The following is a 12,182-nucleotide window of genomic DNA, read 5'->3' on the forward strand; positions in this document are numbered from 1 at the left end:
TTTTAGCGCATTTTCAATAATAGGTACTGTTCGTGGTGTTCTCGATCCCTTTCGTTTCCTCCGGCACCAAGCCGGATCGAAGAATTTCAATTCTCGGTTCACTGAAACGCAAAATACTTATTCGCGTGCTAGCCACATTGTCGATTGTCGATAACTTTCAACCATTGAATCTCTACCCATCGCGTAATTCCCGCTCTTGAAACTCGAAACTCGTTAATTTGCTCGAAAGCGGGGTAAGTGGATCATCGAAGCAACGATAGAAATTTTCTATTTTCCATTACACCTTTTCAAGAGTGTTACCAAAGTATCGGCCAGGTTCTCACGAGAAAAACGAGTCCAAACACGACCACGTTCGGACGTTTTTTTAAAAACACATTACCTTCCTCGTTTTCAAAAATACGAGATCGCGTATAATTAAAATTACTCCGAACAAGGTCGTGTTCGTACTCGTATCGATCGTGAGAACTTCACCGATACGTCGATAACATTCTCGACGACGTAAAACGACGAGTACGTGAATTTGAAAACTCCACCCCGCTTACAAGTCTCGCGTCGTTCTCGCCTCGCACGCTCGTGTCGGCCGAGTCGCTCGCGCCGAGTATACGTAAACACTGGCCGGAGGAACGCGTTGCTTGTATCCGACACGCTCGACACGAAAGCGGGGATCACCGCGAACGTATACACCGGCCATGCGTTGACATCAACCGGCGAGATCCACGAGTCGAAGCCACGTACACGCGACCAATCGCACGTTAACGTACAACGGACCGTTCACCGTGCGGAGAACCGATTGATCCACGGGTCACGTGGCCCTTTCTCCCGAAAACGTAATGATATCGACGGAGGGTATCATCGCGCACCTATTCGCGACCGTGTCGGGGAATCGCGGCGAACGAATAACACAATTCGGACAATGACACGTTCCAGCGCGAGTCGAAGTTCAAGGCTGCCCGCGCAGTGTTGGAGTAACGATTCGAGATAAAACGAGCCACTGGATGCTTATATAATGCCAGATCGGAGCTTTCGAAAAGGATAGTAGCTGTCGCGAGCGAACCAGGGGGCGGTCGATAACGGACGAAACGCGAGCGACACTTGTATCGCGCGATTTTCACCCGGTCCGCTTGGGGCACACGATTGGTGGACGAAGAAAGAAAGAAAGGAAAAAGAAACTCGTTTAAATCGCCACGATGATGATTTCTTTTTTTTTTTTTTTCGATCGCGAATCGTCGCACGCTGTTCCTCCGCGGTCTTTCCGGCACGAACAGCGCCCGCTGCAGACATCGAACCGTGCAAAGTCCAATCTCTTTAGATCGACGATCGTTCGCGGGGTAAAAAGCGGCGGGTTTATCTCGCGGCGATTAACCAGGCGCCGCGATCGACGAATGGAACGGACGGACGGACGGTCGGCCACGATCTTCGCCGTATGCTTTTTCTTTTATTTTTTTTTCGAGCTTCTGTGTTCGTAGCACCTCGCTACGAATTGTCCCCGCGAGTGTGAGCACAATTTCCACCTGACCTACTTTCAGACATTTTTAGCCCACGGTCTGCACCTTGATGCTTAATTGTTCCGCTTTGGAGAACCTTCGCCGGGGGAACATTGACAACATTCGAAACAGAACATTGCGGAGCTGCTGCGCATATACGAAAACACGGAGAAGCTCTTTTTTTTGTTTTTTTTTTTTTTGCGACGAATTCACGTTTGTTTTTTATGGTTTTTCGTTCGGTTTTGTAATAATTGTATCTGACTAGCGTTGTTTAGTTTTTTTTTTTTTGTATGATGGAAATAGTTTAAAATTGCGTCCCAAGTGAACGTCGTATGGGGAGAAGTGAATATAGGATAAAAAAAATGATATTGGACAGAATTTGAGATTTTTTTATCTTTTATTTCTTGAGAGACAAGGACGACACTTGACATTTTTTTTTAATCTTTGTTTCTTTTGAGACGAGGACGAAACTTGACATTTTTTTTTTAATCCTTGTTTCCGTTGAGACAGGGACGAAATTTGACATCCTTTTTTAATCTTTGTTTCTTTTGAGACAAGGACGAAATTTTACATCCTTTTTTATCCTTTGTTTCCATTGAGACAAGGACAACATTTAACATCTTTTTTAAATCTTTGTTTCTTTTGGGACAAGTTTCTTTCTTACGTATTTGTGTAACTAAACTACCGTAAAATTTGTGTTTATTTGCATGTACTTTTAAGTATACGTAACATAGTCATTTAATAATAATAATAATAGAATGTATACCACTGTTTTTTAATGTGAAGGGGTGTTTTGCAATCCAATTGGATCGAAGCATGAAAGAAAATTTCTGATAAAGATCGTTTCTATCCATTGATACGTTAATTATCATTTAAAACCTATCACGAAATTTTTTTTCAAATTTACACTCTTTGGTCAAGCACAAGAAGCGCCAAGAATAGTAAATTTGTCTGTTTTATACTACCGATAATCGTGAGAGATCAATGTCACGTGTGCAACAGCGATGTTTCTTTTTCTTAGTTTAAAATCCGTATAAATGAATAAATCATGAATTACAAACGCATGTAAACCTTATGTGCGACACGTATTATTCAGAATACTTAGTTGATCGATTTGATACATTTTATTTTTGCATAATGCACGGCACGAACCGCGTTAAATAAAATTACGAGGGATCGATGATAGTAACGAAAGCGTTAGAAAAATCAATTACAACTTGTTGGACGAAACTTGTCTATGATTAATATTTTGAGATTGGTGACCACGAGTGAACATTTTTCTCGGGTCGAAGTATTATTTAAATTTAAATTATCCGTTGAAGCGACAGTGAGAAACGACGCTTACTGTTCTTTCGGAGTGTTTCACTCGTGTGCTCGAAGAACTTAAAATTTTTCTGTATTCAATCTTCAGGCTGACGTTAGCGTGTCATTCCTATATATGAATGACACCAACGTTTCTTGATGGGCTGCGTCATTCATATTTGAATGACGGGTATTATTAGCTAAAAATATGTGTCACCCGATGTGCAAACAAAATGGAGATTTAACGGTACGGTTACTGAAGATGTTGATGCACTTTGTACGAGATTACAATGTATCTGTAGTCGCTAAACAAATCAACGTGAATGATGTATTCAAGGTATTTGAAAAATTCTACTGTTTCGATCGTAGAAATAATTGTATTATTCGACAAGGGTGATAATTATCTGAAATCGAGTTACAATCCTCGATAAACGATAACTCGAATCGATCGTTCGTCGATAGATGTTCACGATATTTTTATAGATCGCTTTAAATGAAAATTAATCCAGCATCGACGTAAATACGAGCTAGATTTATCACGGACGTGTACCGTGTACGTGAATAATCTTCGTTTTTGTACAGTTTCATTTCATTTGAACGACCGGCATGCGAATTTCTGATATTTTAAGTAAAAATATACTGTGGAGATGTTTTAGTATTAACTTTCAATAAAGTGTTCGAATCGTGCGCGATAAGAGGTCACGATCGTGGCGAGTTGATCCATGAACATTCGTGCGTATAAATACATCGGTATATTTATTTCGTGCTTACCCGAAATTAATAATTCATTTCAATCTTATGTAAGAATAAATTAAGGCACACGTTCGCCGTGTGTACGAATTTATCTTCGCGTTCGACAACACTTATCGGCCGAAAATGCACGTAGATTACGAGAATGGCAAACACAGTCGTGGATGCGAATTAAAATCTCGAAAATCAATAAACATTTGTATACGTGCATTAAGAGTCGCTGGTACAGCATCTAAAGATCGAATTTTGCTCGAAAAAGTTGCTACTTTAATAATCGTTTCGATTAATGGTCGATGTCACGTTTTTGTGAAAACATGTTTGAGACAAAACTTTTTTATTTCATAGAACCCGAATATGTAATAAAAAAGTAGCATATTCCGTTAAAAAAATTCATCTCGCTTAATGCATCTTTGCGTAATAAAAAATAGCATATTCCGTTAAAAAAATTCATCTTACTTTACGAACGTCCCATTTACGAGCAGAATTAGAAGTTCAAAATAAACTGTTAACATTCGATAGAACATATTGGAATTGATTAATAAAATCATTTGGGTGTTTCGTAAAAAAAATTCATTTTACTTTACGAACGGACCATTTACGAGCAAAATTAGAAGTTCGAACTATTAACATTCGATAGACATATTGGAATTAATGAATAAAATCATTTTGGTATTCCATAAAAGCAACTATCCGCCATTTTAATAGGGTGATACAGAACAGTTTATTATACCACGTATCAACCCATTGATTATTCGACGAAGTTTGCTTACTTTGCAGCCCGCGGAGTGAAATTTTCAATATTAGACACGTGTAATGATAAAATATTATGTAACACGATCGAATTAGACTACATTATCATACGTAATGCGTTTATCTCGCTGGGGGCCACCGGTGACCACCGGGGCGTAGGGATTAACTCGATAGATATTACAGCGTTCTGTTTACCTACACTGTAGATCCTACGTATTCTAAATTTCAACCATCGTCGTTCCATTTGTCGACCAATACTGTATATGATTTTTCTCACTGTTTTCTAATGTAATTAAACAATACTTACGACGTTAAATCGAAGCGTAAGGGAGATCTGGTTTCGAAGAAATGTGAAATTCTTTGAATAGAAAAAATGCGAAAAATTTCATCCAGAAACTAGCAACGTTCGATTGTTAAATATATTTTTATTTACTATGTTTCAATAAAGTATAGTATACGATTTATGTATCTAATATGTACCGATAAAAATATTAACCGATCAGTAAAACGTTTGCTGTTTTACATTAACATCGAAATATTTATATTATTTAAAATTGTACAAGTATCGAAGTTTATTTGCCGCAAGTGTTTTAAATAAGATAGCTCCGGGTTGGTAATGATCTCGTTAATGAATCAATTTTTTTTTAACAGTTTCATTTCGATACTTCGGCCAATGATAACCGACCTAAACAGTAACATATGAAACGGAAAACAAAAAGCATTGACGTTGTATTTATCGATTGTTGAAAAATATATACAAAAAATAAAGAAAGCAAAAAATTGTTTTACTTTAGATAGTGATATTTTTGCGAACATCGTAACGTAATTCATTCTACATTATCATCGAAATGAAAAAATCCTTTACATAAGACCATCGATCATAATCACTCGTTGGTCGCAAAAAAAAAGTAAGTAACTTTTTGTATACTACCATTGGCAACATTTGTAATAACTGTAGTAGCAAATAAGTTCCACTTTACGATTCAAGAGGGGAGAAATAAAATTCATAAATTTTAACGATAATTAAAACCGAAACATTTTAGCAATAATTAAGGCTGAAACATTTTAATAATAATCAAAATTGAAATATTAATATCGAATTGAATTCTGACTCTCATCAACCGTTTAACGGTTAAAATAAATATCTACGCTCTTATGTTTCTCATAAGTGGTAAAAAAATAAAAGTATTCAAAATGCATCAAGAAGCACGACTGTTTCAATAAAATATGAGACTGAAACGGTGAAAAAAATATTATTGTAGGCCGTATTCCCAAATTGTTGCTCGTCAATGCGTGCAGCACATCTGTTACGTTAAAGTTCGATCACAGTGAAAATATTGAATGTGAGATTACTATAGAAGTGCTCCATATCTGATTATGAAACTGACTCGAGTGACATATATTATTATAATGTAGATCGATGTGTTTGACACAAAAAATATGATAGATTTAATTTGTTCTGATTCTTTGCTTGCACCACTTCGGTAATTACTGTCACATATAATAGATCTGTTGAATTATTAATATTTTTGCACAAAACGTGTCTATATACGGTACACTATTAGATTGTTTGGAAAGTCGTTTCGTTTTTTCTTTTTCTTGGTGAAAACGAAACATGATTTTTTTTAGAGTGTATAAACATTTTATCAAATTATATATTCTTCGTTTTGGAAAACGAAACGACTTTCCGAACAATCCAATACAAGTGTTAAATTTTACCAAAGCTGTAACTTTTGATCGAATTCATCAATAAAATTCCGACTAACACACCAGACGCGAACATGTTAGAGGACGACGTATAAATTGATTTTTCAACATCGGCGTTTCTGTGAAACAAGCCTGGATGTATTTTGCGAATTAGTGTTGCATTGCACGAGCTCGTGCCGGTTCCCGGGAACCGTGAATGCATCGAGGAAAACTCGAAGGAACATTTAAGTAAATTTCTCGGATGTAATTAATTCTGCCAAATGTGCTAGAAAATAGCTTCGTAGTTTAATACGATTTAATAAGAAAATATCCGAAGCTTAAATATTCTTTGTTCCCCCAACGTTGAAAATGATTAAGATTTCTTTCTTTTAAAATCAAAATTATCGTTTTATCCAGGAAATGTTTTCTCCGACTAATGAACGAAAGAAAAAACCAAAGTAATATTCATAATATAAAATATTCTCGTTCGCAGCATTTTCTTTTACGACACATTCGTAATATTTACAAACATTCCGTACATTGTATTATGGGATATTTATGTTTCTTAATAAACAATGTACATCTCAGTTACCATTTATTACATCCACTAAAGACCATTTATTTATCATTTCTCTCTCTGTGCGCAATTTCACCGATTCAGTGGCGATCCACAATTCGAAATACACGCAACGTAAACATTCACCCAAATACATTTATTCGACACAAGATGTACGAAGTTTCTAGAAGAAAAGAAGAGAAATGGTATTAATTTCTATTTCGATACTTTCTCAATTTCAGCGCGCATTATTTTCAAGAAAAATGACCGATTTCGAATTAAATTTCAAGACTCCGAGAAATAACTCGAGAAGCAACCGCGTACGATTAATGCTAGATGCAAACACGATGATTATCCACGCGAATAAAATACATTCGCGATATATCCGCGAATGCGGATAAAAAGGGAAAAAATGCGATCGGAGGAGAAAAAAAGAGGAATTGTAGAACCCGAGAAATATCAAGAAACAGTGTACGGGGGAGGGTGAGGGGTGGTGAGAAAAAGAACGGAACGAGAGCAATATCAATCTATCTATAGAAGCACGACCACTGGATGGCATAATTGCGTGGGGGTGAAGTTGCCATCGCGAATGCAACTGGTGGTGAGGGGCTCACCCTCTTCGTCCCTCTCCGCGGCACCAATAGGGGGTGGGCAGGCCGACGTAATGGGCACGTGCATACACATGCAAGGTGCATCCGTGTGAACGTCGAGGAAAATCACGGGACGATGTCAACGACCCACGTCTGCGACGATCTTCATCGTTTGCAACCTCGATGCTGTTCCGTCGTCGCGATTCCCGCCTCGTTATTTTCCGCTTTTCCCGAAAACAAATCCAAACGTACCGCGAGCTGACTTTTTGCTCCGCGGAACGATTTTGGGGCAGACGGTGGGAAATTATCGCGTGTCTAAAAATTCTGTGTGAATTTTAGTGTAATTTAAGTAACTCTTGGCAAGGAAAACAATTTTTTTTTACATGGTGATCTTTTTGTCGAGGATCTTCCGATATGGGGCTGAGAAGGTAAAAGTAAGATGGCAAGTGTGTCTATCAAAAAATTCAACGGGTAAATTGTATTTTAATTGAATCGAGTCTTATGTATTTATTAAGGAAAACAATTTTTTTTACATGGTGATTATTTTGTCGAGAATCTTCTGATATAGGACTGAGAATATAAAAGTAAGATGGCAAGTGTGTTTATTATTGTGTATCCAAAAATTCCACGGGTAAATTGTATTTTAATTCGATTAAAATTCACGTATTTATTAAGGAAAATAATTGTTTTTACATGGTGATTATTTTGTCGAGGATCTTCCGATATGGGGCTGAGAAGGTAAAAGTAAGATGGCAAGTGTGTGTATTATTGTGTATCAAAAAATTCAACGGGTAAATTGTATTTTAATTCGATTAAGATTCACGTATTTATTAAAGAAAACAATTTTTTTTACATGGTGATTATTTTGTCGAGAATCTTCCGACATGGGACCAAGAAGGTAAAATAAGACAGTAAGTGTATCTTGACACCTGTTCACACAGGATTGACCCATTTGCAACAGACGATGTACACTACTGAATGATGTACTGTTCACAGCTGAAAAGAATACATCCGGTTGGAATTCAGCCTTAGTGATCAGAATTTCTTAAGAAGGTTATTTCAGTATAGGTTAGGATATTGTATTAACTAATACCAATGAGTAATAGCATTGATTAAATTTGCGAAAACGCAGTTCACAGTCAAAGAGATTGATTTTTTTCACTCCAAGCCATTTTTCGTAGCTACTTGCAGTATTGCTAAGTCTAACCCTCGCTGATCATTTTCAGAAACGACGTGCCGCCACGACGTACCGATTAAAGCATTGCTAGTTATTTTCAAGGATATCTCACCGATACGTATGCGCAAATCTTGAATAGCCTGTTTTTATTTCTATTGCTCGTAATGTCCGTGCAATGTCTCGATCGAGTGTTTGCTTTCTCACTCGTCGACATTTCCAAATTTAAGAATGACCAATATTAAAATAAAATGGACGACTCTATAAAGGGGTGGCTTCTCACTCAACGTTATAATAACAAAGCAATACGACACTGTTCTTGTTAGAAATTGAACCAATTTGTACAAAGTTTCGTCAAAATTGTCCCCTTTCCTTGTCGATACAATCCACACTACGAATTCTCCGTTGAACATCAGTTTCTGAACAATCATACACTCAACAATAACAAACATGTTCAAACTCGCGAAAGCATCTACAAAAATTTACCAATTTTTACTCCAAAGTATCAAACAAACATTGACATCAGTTTCTCAACGATCGTACATTAAACAATAAAAAAAAAACACGTTCAAACTCGCGAAAACATCTACAAAAAATGACCAATTTTGGCTTCGAGAAATCTAACAAACGTTAGTTTGTTAGATTAAGAATTGTTGGATTAAAAGAATTGTTTATTGGATTAAGAATCCTAGAAACATCGAAACGAAAACGAATTGTCGTCCACGTGTAAACGCGCTTAAAATGGCGATCAACGGTAGCGACGGTGAAACAATTTCCGCCCCAATTATCGGGACAGATATTTCGAAATTCAGAGCGCGGGAAAAATTCGTCGCGACCCTCCGTCCGTTTGTTTCATCGCTCGAACGATTGTCGATACGCGATCTCTTCTCTCTTTTCTTTCCTTTCCTTTTTTTTTTCCCCTCCTATTCTTCTGGAATTAAGCCTTCGTCTGTCTCTCCCACGTCGTGTATTTACGTCTCCGCGGTTCGTCCTCGAACCGGTGGAAGCTCCGTGCATTTGCGAGTGTACTCCCGATAACAGGATCGATAAACATCGTTACTATTACACTGTAAACAGAGCGTCGGACCGCGCGCTAACTACGACGCCTCTCGAGTCTCAAGGATATTGTTACCTGCGCCGCCGATCGATTCCCTCGATCCTTATCGCGCACGATCGACAGCGTTCGCAGCGCGGAGCCAACACGCGCGCACCTTCCTTCCGTTTCTCTTTCTAGCCGCGGCGACCATTCTTAGCCGGGAATCTGCAATTTTAGGTGACCTCTGAACCACCGATTTAGAAACACCGCAAAGATCTTCGACACAAACGTTGCTCAACTTGAACGATCATAGGGGAACAAAGAGCTATCTGAATTGCGTATTCGCGGTAGAACGATCATCATTACCCCGTACTTTGCATCCCGGTTCTAAATCGGAGGTAAAATTTATGTGGGTGTTTTTTTTTTTTGTGGAAACAATTTTTAATCGTCCAAGCGTTAAACTCGTAGTTTCCAGATGTCTAAGTAACGTTGGTATTTTGGTGAAAAATTAGAGAATCTTGAGAGTTGGAGAAAAGAGGGCGAATATAATCGTGCAAGTATCGAGGTTCGTGCAGTTATCGGGTCACCGAGTAGGGGATACACGAATCGTTCATTTTAGAAAGGGTTTGTATTGAACTTGTTTCTTTTGTAACTTTTATCTCGTTTAATCGTCGGCTTACCTCTTGGAGGTGAAATTTATCTGGTGTTTATTTTTTTTGTAGAAACAATTTTTAATCGTCCAAGCGTTAAACTCGTAGTTTCCAGATGTCTAAGTAACGTTGGTATTTTAGTAGAAAATTAGACAATCTTGAGAGTTGGAGGAAAGAGGGCGAATATATTCGTGCAAGTATCGAGGTTCGTGCAGTTATCGGGTCATCGAGTAGGGGATACAAAAATCGTTCATTTTAGAAAGTGTTCATATTGAACTTGTTCGTTTTTATCTCGTTTAATCGTCGTCTTGCAAAGTGACCGTACCCGAGAGTCTTGGAGTCCTTTTGGTAATTCGAAACGAATAAAATTTTCTTTGACGATAATAAGAGAGACCAGTGAGTCAAAAGTAGATTTGGATACTTCACGAACGTGGACTGTATGTTGCAACGTTCTGGATAACACGATGTACTGTGTCGAAATGCACCGATAGCGATTCTATGACCGAATGATGTATATTGTATCGATACGGTAATAGAAACGGTGAAGATACAGAAATAGAATGACCATTACAACAACGACGCGGGATCGAATAGATAACAATTTAGAGCCCGAAAGACCCTTGAGGAGTACAGTTCTAGGTAAACTCTAAATCGGTGATGCGAACAATGCACGAAAGTTCTTAAATAGGCTCCCATCTGCGCAGCTATACCCAACTGAGCGCAACTTTAGCGCTTATAGGAGGATTAGTGATTCCTACGTGGCAGAAGTTCCCTTCTTTGTGTTATTTAACCCGAAAGTTACAAGTCTAGGCGAACTTTAAGCCTCCAGTGGTAACAGTGTAGGGAAGTTCATAAATAAATGCCGATCTAGACATCAGCCAGACCCAACATGGCTCAACTTTACCGATTATAGAAGGATTAACGATTTCTACGTCGCAGAAGTTTCTTTCCTTGTTTTATTCAACCGTGGAGTTGCGATTTTAGGTGAACTCTTAAACTCTGGCGAGAATAACGAACGAAGGTTCTCAAATAGGCATTCACCTGCACGTCAACTACCCACAACATAGTTCAACCGCGGTGATTACAGAAGGATCTGTGTTTCCAAGTAGAAATTCTTTTCTCTTTGTGTTACTTAACTCGCAGACTTCGATTCTAGGTGAATTGAAAACCTTTGGTAAACAGAATAGTGATTCTCAAATAATCACAATCGTACAAACCAAGTACAACGTAGCTCAACTTCGACAATCGGATGGAAACCGATGCTTTCTCGATCTCTTCTTTCTCTTTTTGCGTCATTTAATCAAAAATTTACAGCTCGAGTTTCTAGAGATTTTAGACAAACGTTCAATCGAGTGCAAACCATACGTCAAACGCAGCTCAATCTCGTCAATTAGACGCAAATCAATCTTTTCGAAATAGAAAAGTTTGCTTTCTGTCTTCAGAAACTACCAATTTCGTACATCCTTCGAACAATCCATTCGTTGACATTATAAGGTCACGCAATTGGGTGGGCAAACCGTGTTAAATGCGACTAAACTTCGTACAAAAGTTACGCGGCTCTTTCTTCCTCAACTTCGTGGATGACAAAAACCATCCTCCGTTCGAAGTTCGAGGCAACGAAGATCGTAAGACTTCGCGGGCCGGCGTAGTCGTAGAAATTCCACGAGGCTTCGAGGCGGCCTGGTGCTGCGCACTTCTGGGTTTTTGCTACTAATACATACGAAAAGTTAATTCCAAGTTAAATCGGTTAGAATTACAGGATCGTTTCACGAGTAGAAATATAAAGATAACAGAACGAGCACCGCCGGCACTCGGCGCTCTTTTTCTGAAATTTATGATAGATAAAGTGTGCGCGCCGGTATCTTTATTGATAGTCCCATAACAAGTACCGTTAACGTCGTTAACTTTTTACCCCGATGCCGCTTAATCGGCCTTTCGACGGAATATCTTATTCCTTCTGTCACCGTCACCGATGTCCGCCACTTTCCTATCCTTGGACTTTCACTGGTGCCACGGGACTTGGTAAATTTTGACCCCACCGTGGCCCCTGGACGTCTTCTTCTTCCCACTCCGTGTGATCGTTACGGTGTTCCCTACGCGGAGTGTGTTCGATTTGTTATAGAAGCTTTCCGAAAACTTGTCACATTCCCGTTGAGAGTGAGACGTTGTTGCGACAGAGAGCTCGACCGCTACCGACGATCCAC

General features: G+C 38.6%; 1 protein-coding gene across 4 annotated transcripts in view; it reads right to left on the reverse strand.

Annotated features, from left to right (window-relative positions):
• Positions 1-12,182, reverse strand: part of Nfat (nuclear factor of activated T cells 3) — a 92,287-nt gene that overhangs the window by 14,215 nt on the left and 65,890 nt on the right. The gene's annotated exons all lie outside the window — the stretch shown is intronic.

Source organism: Ptiloglossa arizonensis, chromosome 5 (assembly GCF_051014685.1).
Source record: "Ptiloglossa arizonensis isolate GNS036 chromosome 5, iyPtiAriz1_principal, whole genome shotgun sequence".
In the NCBI taxonomy this organism is placed as follows: Eukaryota; Metazoa; Arthropoda; class Insecta; order Hymenoptera; family Colletidae; genus Ptiloglossa; species Ptiloglossa arizonensis.